This window comes from Falco punctatus (assembly GCF_963210335.1).
Source record: "Falco punctatus genome assembly, chromosome: 5".
Taxonomy (NCBI): domain Eukaryota; kingdom Metazoa; phylum Chordata; class Aves; order Falconiformes; family Falconidae; genus Falco; species Falco punctatus.
This window is the reverse complement of record NC_137584.1, coordinates 14,527,097-14,544,499: the sequence shown is the minus strand read 5'-3', so window position 1 is coordinate 14,544,499 and position 17,403 is coordinate 14,527,097.

The window sequence follows — 17,403 nt, the reverse complement described above, 5'->3', positions numbered from 1 at the left end:
CAGAAAAGTGGTGGGTTGTTTTTTTTTTTTTTTTTTTTTTTTCTTTCGTTAAAAGTTTATACATCTCCTGCTTCAAAATCTTACGTGCTATAGTCTACTACCCTTTAAGAAAGCAGTGTTAAGAGTTACGGTTATCAGGCATGGCAGTGTGGTATTTCACTGTTCTTGATGAATACAAGCCATTATTCTTTATTTTTCATGATGCTTCAACTACACTATTAGCTTTCTCAGAGGACTGAAATAACTAGTCTCCTTCAATGAAGGATTCCTAAAGGAGACAGAATGTGAGTTTCTCTTCTGGGAAACTGATTATATAATGGTGAAGATGTCAGACATAATTAAGATGAATGATTGTGTACCTAAGTAAATGAATTTTATCTTAGTAAATTTGACATTTTTCCTATACTGTTCATGAGTCTAATAGGAACAAATCAAATGCACATCTTTTTAGCAGGAGTCAGAGACAGGATAAAGTACACAACATTGTTAAATAACTGCTGAAATTGCAGAAGTCTGCAGACCTCCTTCAGACATAATCCTTTCCTTCCAGTCTTTTCAACATAAAAGTGGAAGGAACAAATTTTATGTTTTATGACTTAAATGTGATTTACCTGAGAAATTTTGTCAGATTTTCTCATTCAGCGAAGATAGTTAAAAAAATGCATAGACTCTCAGTCATGCTAACGACTCATTAAAAAGTCAAAAAAAAAGCATAATCTGATATTTTGTTCATTTTAGACATGAGTAAGACAAAAAATAATGCTCACTGCTATTATCTATTTTCTCTTTTTACCACTTTGTCCCAGCAACCTTCAAAGTTTTTTTGTGGCTTTTTTATTTTAAGAACCAGCATCTAATCCAGCCCAATATGACAGTTTTCTCAGTAAATTAGTTTCCGAATTAATTTCAAATTGTGATGAAGATTATCACATGCTTATTCTTTCAGGGAAAAGGTAGTTTACCGTGTGCCATCAATTAGCTTGCTATTAATTATGTAAAAGCACTGCATAATCTAATAAATATGTCTAAGTGGACAGTAGCTAGGGAAGATCTCCAGCTATTATTAATCACTAGCATATTTACCAGACAACTGTTATTTATATTAGATATGGCTCTGACTAATTATTTCATTTTAAGAAGTGAGCAACAACTAGCAGCCCACAACATGCAATGGTCCAAGACAAGAGCGTTATCTTTTGATAGTCCGATTTGGGGAAACAAATAAAACCTGCTGTAGGATAAGAAAAAGATCAAAGAACAAACATTCAACATATTTCAAGCATAACATATATATAGTCAACTCAGATATGATATCAAATTGCATGCCAATGAAAAAAAGAACAAGCAGACAGACTGTGCTATCAAAAAACTGTAACAACTACCTCAATGTGATCCAGATGAGGAGGAATAAATCAGTGGTTTCATCAACCTCTAGGACCCAAGAAGGGTAAGAAGAGTGACCATATGTGACCAGTACTCCTGATCCCTGGTAATGTGTTCAGCATAACTAACATTATTTTATAAAGAAAGCAGCCATTCTCTGTGACTAAGCAGGTCACGTGTTCGTTCCCTTTCCTCTCACTATCAGGCCCTGAAGGTCCTGTGAACCAAGCAGACAAGTAAAACATATTTCTTCTTCCACTTCATACTGGCCTCAAGACTCCTGGGCACCAGGCTGATTAGTTACTTCCTTACAGACCTTGAAGGATCTAGGCACCTGGCCAACCAGGTGTTGTTGATGACCCCACCACATAAGAGAAAAACATAACAGCACACAGAGTGCTATCTATAAAATTAAGCAGTTACCAGTCCTAAGTGCGGAGCTTAGATGGCTGGAGGCTATTTGGGGATAGGGATCATGAAATGATAAATTTTTTGATTGTAAAGTAAGGAAAGGGATCAGCAGAACTGCTGCCTTGCATTTCCAGAGGGCAGACTTTGGCCTGTTTAGGAAACAGCATGACAGAGTCCCTTGGGGGGCAGTGCTGAAGGGTAAGGGAGTCCAGGAAGGATGGACATTGTTCAAGAAAGACATCTTAAAGTTACAGGACAAGGCCATCCCTATGTACTGAAAGACCAGATGGCAGGGAAGAAGACTAGCTTGGCTGAACAGAGAGCTTTGGCTGGAACACAAGGAAAAAAGAGAGTTTACCACCTTAGGAAGAAGAAGCAGGCAACTCAGAAGGACTGCAAAGATGTCATGAGGTTTTGCAGGGGCAAACATTAGAAGGTCCAAAGCCCAACTAGAACTTAATTGGTCTATTTCTATAAAAGGAAATAAAAAATGTTTATGTAAATAGATTAGCAACAAAAGGAGGGCTAAGGAGACTCTTCATCCTTCATTGGATATGAGGCGAAACATAGTGACAAAGGATGAGGAAAAGGCTGAGGTACTTAATGCTGTCTTAGTTTCAACCTTTAATGGTAAGACCAATTGTTGTCTGGGTACCCAGCCCCTTGAGCTAGAAGACAGATATGGGGAGCAGAATGAATCCCCCATAATCCAAGTGGAAATGGTGAGTGATCTGCTATACCACTTAGACACACACAAGTCTATGGGGCTAGACAAGATCCACCCAAGGGTACTGAGAAAGCTGATGGAAGTGCTTTCCACAACACATTCAATCGTTTGTCAGCAGTTCTGGTTAACCGGAGAAGATCCAGCTGACTTGAAGTTAGCAAATGTGATACCCATCTACAAGAAAGGCCAGAAGGATTATCTGGGGAACTATAGGCCTGTCAGTCTGACCTTGGTGTTGGGGAAAGTTATGGAGCAGATCATCCTGAGCACCACCACGGGGCATATGCAGGACAACCAGACAATCAGTCTGAGTCAGCATGGGTTTATGAAAGGCAGGTCCTGCTTAACAAACATGATCTCATTCTATGACAAGGTGAACCACCTAGAAGATGAGCAAAAGGCTGTGGATGTTGTCTACCTGGACCTTAGGAAAGCCTCCAGAACACTTTCCCACAGCATTCTCCTGGAGAATCTGGCTGCTTATTGCCTAGACAGTCATATACTTCACTAGGTAAAAATCTGGCTGGCTGGCCAAGCCCAAAGAATTGTGGTGAATGACGTTAAATCCAGTTGGTGGCCTGTCACAAGTGGTGTTCCCCAGGGCTCAGTACTGGGGGAAGTTTTCATTACTATCTCTATCAATGATCTGTACAAGGAGATCGAGTGCATCTTCAGTAAATTTGCAGATGACACCAAGTTGAGTGGGAGTGTTGATCTGCTTGAGGGTAGGAAGGCTCTACAGACTCATCTGGACAGGCTGAGTCAATGGGCCGAGGCCAATTGTATGAGATTCAAGAAGGAGAAATGCTGGATCTTGCACTTGGGTCACAATAACTCCATGTAACAAGGCTTGGGGAAGGGTGGCTGCAAAGCTGCCAGGAGAAAAAGAACCTGGGGTTGCTGGTTGAGGGCCATCTGAATATGAGTCAGCAGTGTGCCCAGGTGGCCAAGAAGGCCAATAGCATCCTGGCTTGTATCTGAAATAGTGTGGCCAGCAGGACTGGGGAAGTGATCATCCCCCTGTGATGCTGCACCTTGAATACTGTGTTCAGTTTTGGGCCTCTCACTACAAGAAAGACATTGAGATGCTGAGGCAGGTCCAAAGAAGGGCAATTAAGCTGATAAAGGGTGTAGCACCCTTTATCATAAAGTAGTATGAGGGGTGGCTGCGGGAACTGTTGTTGTTTAGATTGGAGAAAAGGAGGCTCAGGGGAGACCTTATTGCTCTCTACAAGTACTTGAAAGGAGGTTGTAGCGAGGCAGGTGTTGATCTCCCAAGTAACAAGCAATAGGACAAGAGGAAATGGCCTCAAGTTGAACCAGGGGAAGTTCAGATTGGAAATTTAGGCAAAATTTCTTCACGGAAAGGGTTGTCAAGCATTGAAGCAGGTTGCCCAGGGAAATGATTGAGTCACCATCCCTGGACATATTTAAATGACCTGTAGACATGGTGCTTTGGGACATGGCATGGTTTAGTGATGGACTTGGCAGTCCTGGGTTTACAGTGATGATCTTAAAGGTTTCTTCCAACCAAAACTATTCTATAATTCTATGATTCTATGAACTTGAACCAGAACTGCTGCAGGACAATGTGGCCTGTGACCCCTCAGAGGCCAGGGGTGCTTCCACTGTCCCCTGCTTCCTCCAAGGACTGAGTGACTTGTATTCTTTTATAATTTTGGAGTCTAGATATGATTGTTACGTTACTATCCATGTTACAAACCATGTATTAACATCTGACCTCACCCACAGAGGGTCTAGGTGATTGGAAGTCACAACATAAGTTAAGTTAAGGTCTAGGTCATTAGAATTCATAAGTTGTATTATAAATTCTGTATTACACTACTTATAGATTGCACTATTTTGATTCTGCTTGTAGACAACCTGTCCTATTCTAATCATAAATTCTGTGCTCTAGGAATTATTAAATCCTGTTAAGAAAATAAAGCTTTAGTTGTAACTATGATTTAGTGCTGCCATCATTCTGACAGGGATCCGTAAAAGAACCTGTTTTTCCCTTCAATGTTGAGTAACACAATAACAGAAAAAGGGGTAGATATCAGAAAGTTTGTGTATATAAGTTTGAACTGTATCATTATCTGGGATGAGCTACAAAAATTAGGGAATTTGGACTATTAAGTGCTAACATAGTTGAAAATGGTTTCATAATTCTTTGATTGGCCTGATAATACATTAATTAGACTATAAAATAGGTGCTTGGCTTTGGTTTTATATATGAGTCATGTTTCCTTGGTTTATGTAGATTTCTTGTGATGTTTGGGCTGATACCCTTGCCTTTGAGACTCACCTCTTAAAATTTTAATGTAACAAATGATAGACAACATGACTAGCACTCTTATGAGCTCTGATGGGGCTCTGTTTTCCTGGAAGTATTTTGCTTAAAGTATGGCAACTGATTTTCTGCCATGCAGCTTGTAACACATCTATTGGTGAAGCACATAGAAAACCTAGGATGTAATTTGTGATGGAATGCAAGACAAAGGTCAGTTATACAGAGCTACAAAATTAAAGTTGCAGTAGGAATAACATATGACAAGGAGCATGTTGCTGTGGTCCTCAGGGACTTAACATAAGGAAAGATGTGAAAAAATAAAAAATGGGACCAAGATTTTTTAAAAAATATATTTATCAGCTACCAGAGTAAAAGGAAAGAGAAGAACTTAGGTCATGGTTTAGTAGATACAATTCAATGTATCTTTCTCTCCCTATCTTATCAAATGGACATCATGGCTTGCTTGCTCAGTAAACATTACAATCTTTAAAAGAGGCAGAGGAAAATTTTCTAAATGGCTAGTGTCTTTAGAGAGTGTGTAATTCAAGGACAAATTTTCTGCTCTTAAAAATGATCTTTAAAATGGTCACAGTATGACCAATACACTCAACAGAAGTGGCTTCCCATAAACAGTGTTTGAATTCTACTCTTTAAAAAGATGTGAAAATCTTAATTGCACCTATTGAAACCCAAGCAGAAGTTCTTCAAAACCCACAAAAGTTACAACAGAGTGACGAGTCAGCATTTTGCAGGTGGCCTGTGGCACTTTGCCTCAGTTGAAGATTCTGTGACTCTGACGATCCATGGTGGATCATTATTTGATATTGACCATTACATGATACCAACTTACGTGTCTGGACTATGGAGTTTTGTTGGCTTGATTTTAGCATTAGTTTGAAGCGTTCATTGTCAACAAAATTTTGGGCTTTGTCTAATAATCAGGAACAGAACACATGTACAGACATTTCCCAATTTAATAATGCTTTCAAGTGAATACAGCTAAAAATGTGACTCAGATAGTAACAACTTTTTGGTTAGATTCAGAGGCTTTTGTTTTACTTTCTGCACATAATCCAGCTAGGATCAGTGTTGTATTCCTAAAAATACCTCAGAATTAGCATACTGCTCTGTACTGAAAACTTTTACAGCTAAAAAACATTGATAGAGGGCAACATAAAATATTTATAATCAGCTGTCATTTTGATTTCAGTGGGACAGCTCACATCAAATAGATCTTGTAAGTGTTTAGCATCAGCCCCGGGCTCTGTCTCTAAACTTTTGTTAGGCATAATCAGTGTCTCATATGCAGAAACGTTAAGAGGTTTTTCGATTGCTGTAATGTGTGAAGTAACATACATTATATTTTAATCTTGTTTCTAAGAATTATAGAATAAAATCAAGGCAAAGTTGTAAAGCTAAAATTTAAATAAGCCTTGAACAGATAGCTCAAGGAGGTTAGGGGATCTCTGTGACTGAAGGCTAATAAGAAAAGATAACATAAACAAGCTTTTGTATCACTGATTTTACCCTGGGATGAGAGAACGGACTACATAGCTTCTTGAGGTCCTTTCAAGAGCTAATCATTATGTGTCTGACACGCCCATGCAGAGAAGTGAAGAAATATAAAGCACTTCTTGCTTCCCTGACAGGACTGCAAACCTGCAGACTGTGGGGCACTGAGGAGAACAATGGCTCTGGGTCACTGAGTTGTGAAGAAGCAAATAACTATCACAGCTATAATTCAGTTGCAGGCTGCTTCCTCCCTAAAGCAGGAAAGAAATGGAAAATTTATTGCAATTCTGAATTAAAACTAGTTCTCTAGACTAGTACTGAGCTCTAGACATATCTTTATTGCTGAAAGAAACTTTAATGTTGCAAGCTATCCCCTAGAAAGAGTATAAGGGGATTGAAGATACATTAAATAATGATTATATATGGCCTTATAAAAGATGAAAGTAGGTATTTGACTACATCTGAAATCAGATTTATGGAGATGGATGATTAGGGATTAGAATATGTGCAGAGTGTGTCAGGTATGGTTATTATAAGGTGAAATGGCTTTTAAAATTGATAGAGCCATGACCAAACAGTGGATGTCCAAAAGGGTTAAGGAAGTAAGGAGAGAAATTGAAGAAGCTTTGGCAGGCATTTTTATATACTTCTGCTCTTCAAAACAGATCAAGTGAAATCTGAGAGTACTGGAGAGTAGCCAACATAATGCCATTATTTTAAAATGGCCTAAGGAGAGACAAGAGAGGTAAAGACTCACTAACTCATTGGAATTCTCAGAGGATATGGCTGTCAACCTAGACAAAGGAGATGCACTTTCAGAAAACATTTGGGAAAATTTTGCATTGTAGCTACTGTCTCAGTTGCAATGTCAAGAAATGAAGTAAAAGCAGACATACTAAACTGATTGGAGTAAACCAGCTATAATAAATGTATGCTGAAAATAGAAAATAAAGTCAATGAGGAAGTTTTCGACCAAGGCTGTTTAAAAAAAAGTGTAAATGAGAAGTGACACAGCTAGCCTGCTAACTGCACTTCTCCTTTCACAGTCTTCCCAAAGGAGGTTACTTGCTTGAGATTGACTTGTTAATGTAGCTCCTTTCAAGTTTGACATGTTTTTAACACTATTGTTCTACCTGCTGCTGTCAGAGCTCACTCTGCCATGCCGCTGTTCTTCACATTGTTAAAACAGGTGAATTTTCATGCTTATGAAAATATTTTCCTGTCATCCCCAGAAAAGAGTTACTCTTTATTTGCACAATGGGGAGCTGCAGCATAAGGTCCCAGTCTGTTCTGTGAGACTGAGGGAGAAAAAAAATCAATTCAGTATCTATTCCGTATCCGTTCAGTCCATAACAACTTTATTGACACTGCTAGCAACAGAACAGTTTTATAGGTGAGGGCTATGCCATAGGCTAATGTCACAAATAAGCATAACAAATAAGCATATTCCATCAAATTGTTATCTACCAACACCCTTTGGTAACAAGTCAAGCTGGATTTAGATTAGTAGGACAGAAAGAAAAGGTTCTGAATCTGATTACTAATTCCCTGAGCCATCCAGTCCTACTACAATTGTTGTTTATGTTTCTAGGCTGCTTTTAAAGACAGAAGAGATGAATAAAAAATGCCAGAGGGATATATCAAAAGCTTTTATAGCTAAAGCTAAAGGTAAGCCTTGCTTACCAAATATATTAGCAGCAAAGAAAGGAATTTATTATTTACTTACTATCTTCTTAACATTAAGGAGGGATTGTATAAAACATTGTTAATCAGATTTGAGATTAATATGGGAGTTAGTTGGGGATATTTTCTGATGTTAGTATAGACAGAAAATACTAAGAAATATTTGTAAATAATTAAAAACTTTTCTTTTTTAAAAAGTCTTGGTTTGCTCAGAAAGTGGAAGACGTCTTCAGCAGTGTCTGAAGGTTATACCATACCTTCGCATGTTCTACTTGCCATCTTTGTGAATTTTAATAGTCTATCAAAAACTTTAACAAGGTCAAGCTCTACAATACAGATCAATTCCCATTCCAATGATAATTCATATGTTCTTCTAGTCCATTTGAAGAAACTGTATTAGTGGCACCAGCTTCATTGATCTGCAGAGATGGATGAATTTTTTATCTTGGTGCCTTAGTCTCCATACTGTTTTCAACACAGTAGACCTGTGTGAATAAGAAATTCTTTGATTTATTGGATGAACTGAAAAAAACTCGGGAAAATTGCCTAGCTGAAACGAAATGCTTCAAATATTTCACCAAAATCAACCATCAACCCCCTAACTGAAAAGTAATTTTAGACTTAACAGGAATATTCATTTTCAATAGAAATGAGTGCTTTTGACTCCAGTGTCAGTTTGAGATACTGTTTCTTTATTTCACATTTTAATATACTTTCAGTTAAATCAGAAACCTTAACTCCAGAAGAATATTGACAACCCAGTCCACCTAATAGATATGAAGGTGTCTAGAGTAGGGTATTCCCCGTACAGAGAGCAGAGAGTGCTGCATACTCTAAAGGTCTCCATCAAGAAATCCCATACGTCTTAGGGACTTCAAAGGAAGTATGTATTGGAGGTCTGGGTTCCCCAGTACACTCAGCCCAGGTCTGGAACACACACTACAGTGCAGATGTGAATTCAAGTCTTACTTGTTATTGGCTCTGTGTGTATATTTTTACTACACTTCCAGAATGTGATAGTATACTACTAATCAGGTATTCTTACCAAGACGGTATTTCACATTTTGTAGCACTGAGAACTAACTATTTGGAAGACTCAGTATATGTAGTAAGTGATATTCTGGTTACATTTTTCCCAGCAGGAAGTACTGGCTACTGTCAAACTGTCTTTAATAATTTGCTTACTCATTTGTCATCCAAATAAAGCAAGTCTCTATACCAAAATTTGGTCTAAATTACAGGTTCTGAACCTTAAAAACTGAGTTCTGAGCTCTCAGAAATTATTGTTTAAACAATGCAAGTACAATTAATTTTAAAAAATAATAATTTTTAAAACAGTAAATACAAAAACATTAAGAAAATACAACTAAAAACTCAATATGAGTAATCAGCTACATGCAAAATAAATGTATGGGCAAAACTTTTAATTTGGTTTGAATCAAAGAGTTTCTTGTGGGGTTATGTAGGTGCTATACACATGCAAGCATAGTTCTATGCTCATTAGATGTCCTCTCCACAAAAAACCCAACAAAATCCAAACAAATAAACAAATGAAAACCAACAAAAAAACCTCCTACATGTCTGAGGACTCTGTCTCAGAAATATATTAATGTAACCTTTCTTTAACCATCAAAATATTACATTGTACTGGGCATACTTGGCAAGGAGTTGGCAGTGGAGGCTGCAGGAAGGCCCCTGTGAGGAGCAGCCAGGGCTGCCCCGGGCCGGGCACAGCCAGTTGTAGCTGGCTCCAACTGACCCACCACAGGGGACAGCAGAGCCCAGCAGCCAAAGTGGTCGTATCTTGGGAAAAAGTATTTAAGAAAGGGAGAAAATACCACAAAGAAAAGAGGAGGGAACAGCATTTTGAGAAACAACCCTGCAAAGACCAAGGTCAGAGGAGGAGAAGCAAGAGGTACTCCAGGTGCTGAAGCAGAGATTCTTCTGCAGCCTGTGGAGAAGACTATGGTGAAGCAGATATCATCGACACTTCAGCCCACAGAGTACCGTACACCAGAACAGGTAGGTATTTCCTGAAGGACTGAAGCCAACGGAAAGCCCCTGCTAGAGCAGGGGAAAAGTGTGAAGAGGAAGAAGTGGCACAGATGACTTGTTATAGATTGCTTTTTATGTGTCAGCTGGGGTGGGGGAGGAAGTTGAGGAGCTGGGAATGAAGGAGTGAAGTCGATCCTGTGAAAAAACATGTGTGTGTGGGGAAGTGTTATTCTAATTTGCCTTTGCTTCTCACTATCAAATCTATTTTAACTGGCAACAAATTAAATTAATTTTCTCCAATTTGAGACTACTTTGCCTGTGACAGTTATTGGTAAGTGATCTCCTAGTCTATCCCAAGTTTCACATCTCATTTTCTCCCCAATCCTCTTTGAGAGAGCGGCTGGGTGGGGGTCTGGCAGTCCACCACATACATATGTAGTTTAAAGTGAACTTCCTCTACTGACAGGTGAGAAGCAACTAGAGATTAAAGCTTAAAAACAAGATCAAATTAATTAAGAAAAGTGTGCCAGCTGTTGCAATGAGAAGTGTTAAAAGGATAAATAACAGATAAGAGACCCTCAGTCAGAGAATGTATGCTACACACAAGAGTTTGAGGAACCTTGGCCAACAACTGAAAGGTAAAAGGCCTTTCAACTCCAAGCTAATGCACTGAACAGTAAAAAAAAACAAACAAACAAACAAACAAAAAACTACCTTGTGCTGTTTAAAATGGAGAGATATCAAATCTGGAGTTAATGTAGCAGTAAAACAGAGTATTCAGCTGAAAATGGAAAATGCAAGATCATTCCTATTTCAGCCTGTCTTTGTCATTAACTACACTCACTAGGCACAGGTATTTTAGAAGTCTCACACTACCGCTCATGTAGTTATTTATGTTTTGACCATCAGTGTTGCAACATGTAAATCTACATAAGAAAATTCATAAAGGAATTTATGTTGGTTTGCTTTTTTTTTCTTCATTCATTTAAAGGTGTTTCTCAAGGGATAATTTTTAATATTTTCTGTCCCACAGTTAAGTCTACTTGCTTCCTTCTATTTAACAGAGACAACCCTGTGTTTTCAGATCCATCATCCCCTGAAGATCAATACCACAGCCATGAACGTTACTAATAGCAAATCCTAATTCAGTAGTGTTGCAATACCAAACAAATACAATGGAAGTGAAGATGACTTTTTAAAGAAACCAATATTTTTACTAGTATACTTTATCACTGTTACCCACAGCTGCCAAGGTCTGAGTATTAAAAATAATATTTCTTTTTAAAGGATATATTTTGGTAATTTACCCCCAAAGAGCTAGAATAACAGAAATGTCTCTTTTTTCAGTTCTTTTTCAGTATGCTAATATTTATTTATAACTCATTCATAAACATGAACTGTGTGTACACAATAGAGAAAAAAAAAATTCTTCTTTTCAGTCATAAATATATATATTATAAATCATTAATTCCTAAATAGTAGTTTTTCAGTGCTGTATGCCTATAAATGTGTCTGAAATTCAGACATGCACTGTGCAAAATTATAACCCTTGGGAAAAATATAATGACTTTTCATTTTTATAAGATATTGAATATTATAATTAAAGTAATGGCATAACGATATCATCTTTATTGAGATGAAAGCACTGGACTGCAAAAAAGGAATTAGAAGACAGCAATTACCATAGGGATTTATGTCAGGTGTTCCTTTTGTTTTGTTTTCAGCTGTGAAAGAAAAAGTACATAAATACTTGTGTTGTTGAATTGCTTAGGAAGAACCAGTAAAGGGACTGCATATAATATAAAATGAACTTTGCAAATATTTCATAACTTATAAATTATATTGAGACATATGATAAATAAAAGCACTCTATTGCTTTTCAGTGCTTCAACATGCTGCAATTTGTTGTTTTACATTGTGGCAATTTCTAATATGTAGTAATCTTATAATTTAAAGGAAGCAGTAGATACCTTTGAGGTCTTTCACCCCACACCCCACCTCACCCCACTCCACCACACCCACCCCACCCACCTTACCAGGTTCAAGTAGAAGTCAAAAACTATCCCTCAAGGTTATTTCTCCCTTAACTTTTTCATATTTCTAATACAAAAATAGGAAGAATTGTGAATTTATTTTCTTTGAAGAATATTTATGAATACTGGCACAGAATTGCCAAAAGTCTCCAGCCAGAATGATTGGAAAGGATACTGATTAATGCTAATCTTCCATCAGTGGCTTTCACCCAGACCCTTCTCAGTCTTAAAGTACAGACTTCATATATCCTGACTGTGCCCCTGAATGTTTTCAGTTTGAGCTTTGACTTCTTGGTTATTTGAATGGCAGGTATAAGAGTTATTCTCCAGCAAACTGAAAGGTCCATGTGAGCTATAAATAACTTCTGTCCTAATAACCCTCATGATGTGTTAGAAGACACCAGACAACACCCCACAAGGTGATTAGGGTATCAAGGTGAGTCAGCAGCCAGTTGAGCATTATGTAGTTTTTTTTCCCCAGCAATGACAGTGAAAAAAATTGATCTAATCCTTTCTTTAGGAAGCAAATAAAGCTGTATGGCATTCACACCAAAAACAGAACTCAAGAAAGCCTATAAGCTGTTCTGTTCTTTGTTAGCCACTAAATAATACTATTAATCTTGCCTCCAATGAAGAAGTGAATAAATTCCTCCTTTATTTATATGCTGAATACTTAAAGTTAAAAAAATTTTTGAAAGCTCATAAAGCTCACCCAAAAGAGACTGCACTAAGGAAATACTATACTTTAATTGAAATAACACATAGTGGTGAATTGCTGTAAAATATAGAACCCATTGTTTCATTTGTCCAAAAAGTCTAATGAGACTAGTAATATCCTATATTAAAAGTACACTGATATTCCTGATAGACTTACAAAATAAGCATTTCCTTCATAGCTACAAACTACAAAACCCAAACAAATACACACACACAAAAGAAACAAATACCCAAAAAAACTGCAATAAAATAACCTCCCCAAAACCCCAAACAGGCTCAGGTATTTCTAGCCCATATATAGACTGATTTAATTTTACTGCAGAGCTTGCTAAATCTCTAATAGCTGTGTTTTAGATAACTAAAGATGTTAATGCAGTCATTTCATTAAGGTATATTTTTTTTCTAAGTTATATAGTTTTCCTCTTTTTGCTCCTATTGCTGTCATATTTGTCTGTGCTTACTAGAAAGTTTTTGTAAAAAAATTAGCAATTTATAGTTCATTGTAAAGGGCCACATCAGTATTTTCTGCTATGGCAGGCTGTTCTACAACGTCGTCACCCTCTCCTATGACCTTTCATAAATCTTCTCTTCAGTATACCTTAGATGTCTACTTAAATCATCCTGAATATATAAGCACTCATGTACAAGGCCAGCCCATCATCTGCACGTGAAGCTGAACATCTCCCACAGAGTCTTATACGTTAGATGTGAATGATAGAGGAAGCTGGAGATGTGACTGTTCATTTCAAGCCTTTCAACTCTTGCTCTAGTGGTGCAATTCAAGGGTTTGGCTCATCACCTGCTAGTCATACTTGGCTCTTCCAAAGTACATCCACCTCTCCAAAATATTCACATGCCTTGATAGAGAAGTCATCCTTTATTTAAGCAAACTACAAATAAAAGTATTGGCATGCACTAATCAAATGAAAACCAGCAGCTTGAATCTAAAGATTGCTAGCAATGACATTCCTTACATATAACTGAAGTCACACAGATCCTCTTAGATGAGTTTTCTACCACAAACTTTTCATCTTCTTCATCTGTCTTCCAACATCTTGCTACAATTACACATGATGAAAACTTCTTACACTCGTTGTTTGTTGTTTTTAAAAACTCCATTTGCAAGCAGCTGGATGTCTTTCATCATACTTGGCATACATGTCCTACTATCATATACTGCTTATGTTTCACTGACTGCTATAGGACAACTTTTAATTGTTTGTGTTTTTTTTTAAACTTGGATAAAAGTTTTAAACAGCCTTCTTGTCTTTCAGGCACAGGTGTCCATAGCACAGGTGTCATATTAATATGTCACTTCATGATACACCTGGTCTACACTAAGAATATTTTATGTAACTACATAAATATGAGTATCTTATTGATATTCTTCAGTGATCTTTTCTTTTGTGGGCACAGCTATTCAACAATATTCTGTAACCAAATAAGCTTTGTCAGTAAAAACATATATGGTCACTTAAGGTCAGTAATACATGAGAAGATTGATCTAACTAGTAAAAAAGAAAGGAACTGCACAATAATGTGGTTGCTCTGAAGAGAAGAAATGGCAAGACACAAAAAACATAGTAGTATGGAAAAGAGAAAAAGCTATCTGAAAAGCTCTGGGAAAAGCTGGAGAGGTTTCCCAGCTAAACTTAATAAGTTGCTTTCATATTTAAACCTACTTTTAATTAAAATTACAATTGAGAAATATTTTCAATAGTTGCCCAGATACAGAGAACAGAGCCTACACATTTCCTCAGCAAATAATCACTGAACCTAAACCAACTGTCTTTGTTTTAGGGACAGTACAGAACTGAAGAGCTAATAAGTGAAAATGAACTTGTATTAAGAACACTGGAACAAATTAAAATAAAGCCAAAACTGAGATGTTCAAACTTAAAAGGAAAATGTTTGAGAAGCCAAAATGATAATTAAAATCATTGAGAATGTGGAGTAACAAAGCTTGCTTTTTCAAGCATGCTTGGATTTTTCTAAGATAAATGTCACAATATTATCAAGGATCTGTATTGCACTGGGACGGATTTGTCTTATGCCTTTCTTACCAGTTTCTGTGTTCCATTATTTTAAAAGTGGGAGCTTCTAGATAAAGTGAACTCCTCCGGAGGCAGAGGGATACTGATTCTTCTGGAAAAGAAATATGTCCTGAGGGGAAAAAAAGGACCAGAACTAGAAAGTTGTGGCCAAGTGAAAGGATAACAGCAATAGCAAGAGAAAGTCACTTGCAAACACAGAGATTGCTGAGAAAAGCAGAGAAAAGGTGATAGAAAACTGGAATTTCAGGCTTGATAGCAAATGTTTTTTGTAATTTCATGATGTCAGGAAAACATTACAAGATGGAGAATCTGAAAACTGTGTACCTGCACTTGCAATCAGGAAAATTATGATCTGAGCCGTTATATGTCTGTAGGTTCGATCTCAGTAAGGCCCAAAATCCTGGACTATAGGGAAGACTTGAAAGAAGAAGTTAATACATGTTGGTATACAGAAACTGAGAGAAAGTGCAACAAAAGATTGGAAAGGTGAATTATGACAGATTAATATCACACCGTACTTCAACAGAATGTTTTTTTTATTGCGGAAAAAAAAAGAAAAGCAAACTGATAACCACAGTCAACCTGAATTTCAGTAAAGTGTTAATGTCGAACAAGGTGGGAAATACTAGTTTTATATGGAGAAGAAGGCCAGATATTAATAGAGGAATTCTACTTGGACAAAAATAGAGGAATTATTCTTGAACAAAAATGGAAGAAGTATAATTGGACAAGCTTGTAACAGATAAGACATAAATAGGCAATACTAAAAAGGAAAAGTATCAGAATGCAGATCAAAGATCAGCACAGGGAACAATCTTATTTAATAATTTCATTAGTGATCCTGGCATGGATATTAGAAACATAATAATGAAGTTTACCAAAGAGACTATGTTGAAAATATCATCAAGCAATGCTAGGAATATTGTAAGAACTTGATGACCTTGAGGATTGCAGTAATAGAAATGAAATGAAATATGTGTAGTGCAGATGTAAAGTCACACACTTTGTGCTCAAAAAGCAAAAGTTTTTGTTAGCAGAGTTACCAGCTGAAAATTGAAAAGGAAGATAAGGGCAAGAGTTTGATCATAAGATGTCTATGAACTGCCAGCGTGTTTTATCTGTGAAAGAGAAATGTAAGAAGCATCAGTTTACAAGTGTAAGAAGCATCATTTGGTATTTTTTTCAGTAGAATTAAGGAAATATTACTTCTATCAAATATATTCATCAGAATACAAGTCCTGGTTAACCAGATTTGAGACAAAAAGAAGTAAAAGGAAATTAAGCAGAGGAAAGGCATAATCTAACCATGTGAATGGAAGGTGTGCTTTGCAAGAGAAAAGAAGATAAACTTGGCTCATTTAACATAGTAAACAAAACGTAAGAGTTTTAAGTATGCCACAAAGAGGTAAGATTATCTTTTAAGTCAAAATAAAACAGTGCTAAAACCAACAAAACTAAAAAAAGCAACCAAAATGAATCTGCTTTTAACAGAGATTTCTATTTTTCTCGAAGAGATAATAGTTTTTAATGCTAGATCAAGGAGCTAGACTCAGTGAATTAAGCTACCCCTTCTAGGTTTGAGTTTCCAAATGGAGAGACTGTAGAAATTTGAAACTGTTAAACAAAATTGTACTGGATAAACGTATTTAATCATAAATTTACAGCAGGAATGATAATCAGTTTTATACACTGTGTTTGTGGAATTTCAAAGAATATTTTAAGTCATGGCTTAAGCCTGAAGTCATAGTAGTATCCATGTAGAGAACTTAAGTAGATCAGAAATGCACAGACTTTTGACAACTCTCTACGATGAATTCCAATCAAACCATGTCTATTAAATAAGCGTCAACTGAAAGAGTTTTCATTGAGGAACGCACCTTTTTAATTTACTTCATTTGCTTTATGTTTAGTATGAAAAACCAGAGAGGTAAGTCAACAGGATATGTAATGATTTTGTGAACAGAGCCATAAAGAAGGCCTGTAGGGGAAACAGTCATCTCAAGTAAGTTTATAGTGCTAAAATTATTCCTTTGCTAAAATTATTCAAAATGCTAAGCAATGTATTATTAACTGTGTTCTGCTGGGTGCTACATAAAAACATTCTTCTAGTAGAAATAATGTTACCCACAACATACCAGTCTATAAATTGCAACCAGCTTTGTGAATGGTTATATGATTTGGGAAACATGAATCCATGCTGCACTGAGTTGTTTTTTCTTTTTATGGGTTTACTGAAAAATGTCTGCCTAAAAATTACAGGTGGAAATAAATTGAGTCATGATGGCTTAATCTGATGGGATTGTCAAGACACCCAGAAAAGCTATGAGAGCAGAAGACAAGGGCAAAACACAGCAATCTGCTAAATTTGTCAAACATTAAAGAAAATCCGGGAATCTCAGTACAGATTTTACTGAAATACCAAAAAAAATCAAGTTATTTCTGTGATTGTCTCCTGCTTGAATATATGTAGCACGTTTAGCTCATTTAGGTACTGGTTTACCTCCTTTGATCCTTAAAGGAAAGGCAAAACTGTTGTGGGAATAACACAGTTAATTGGGGGAACTCCATTTCCTGTTCAGTTTCTTCCTGTCAAAA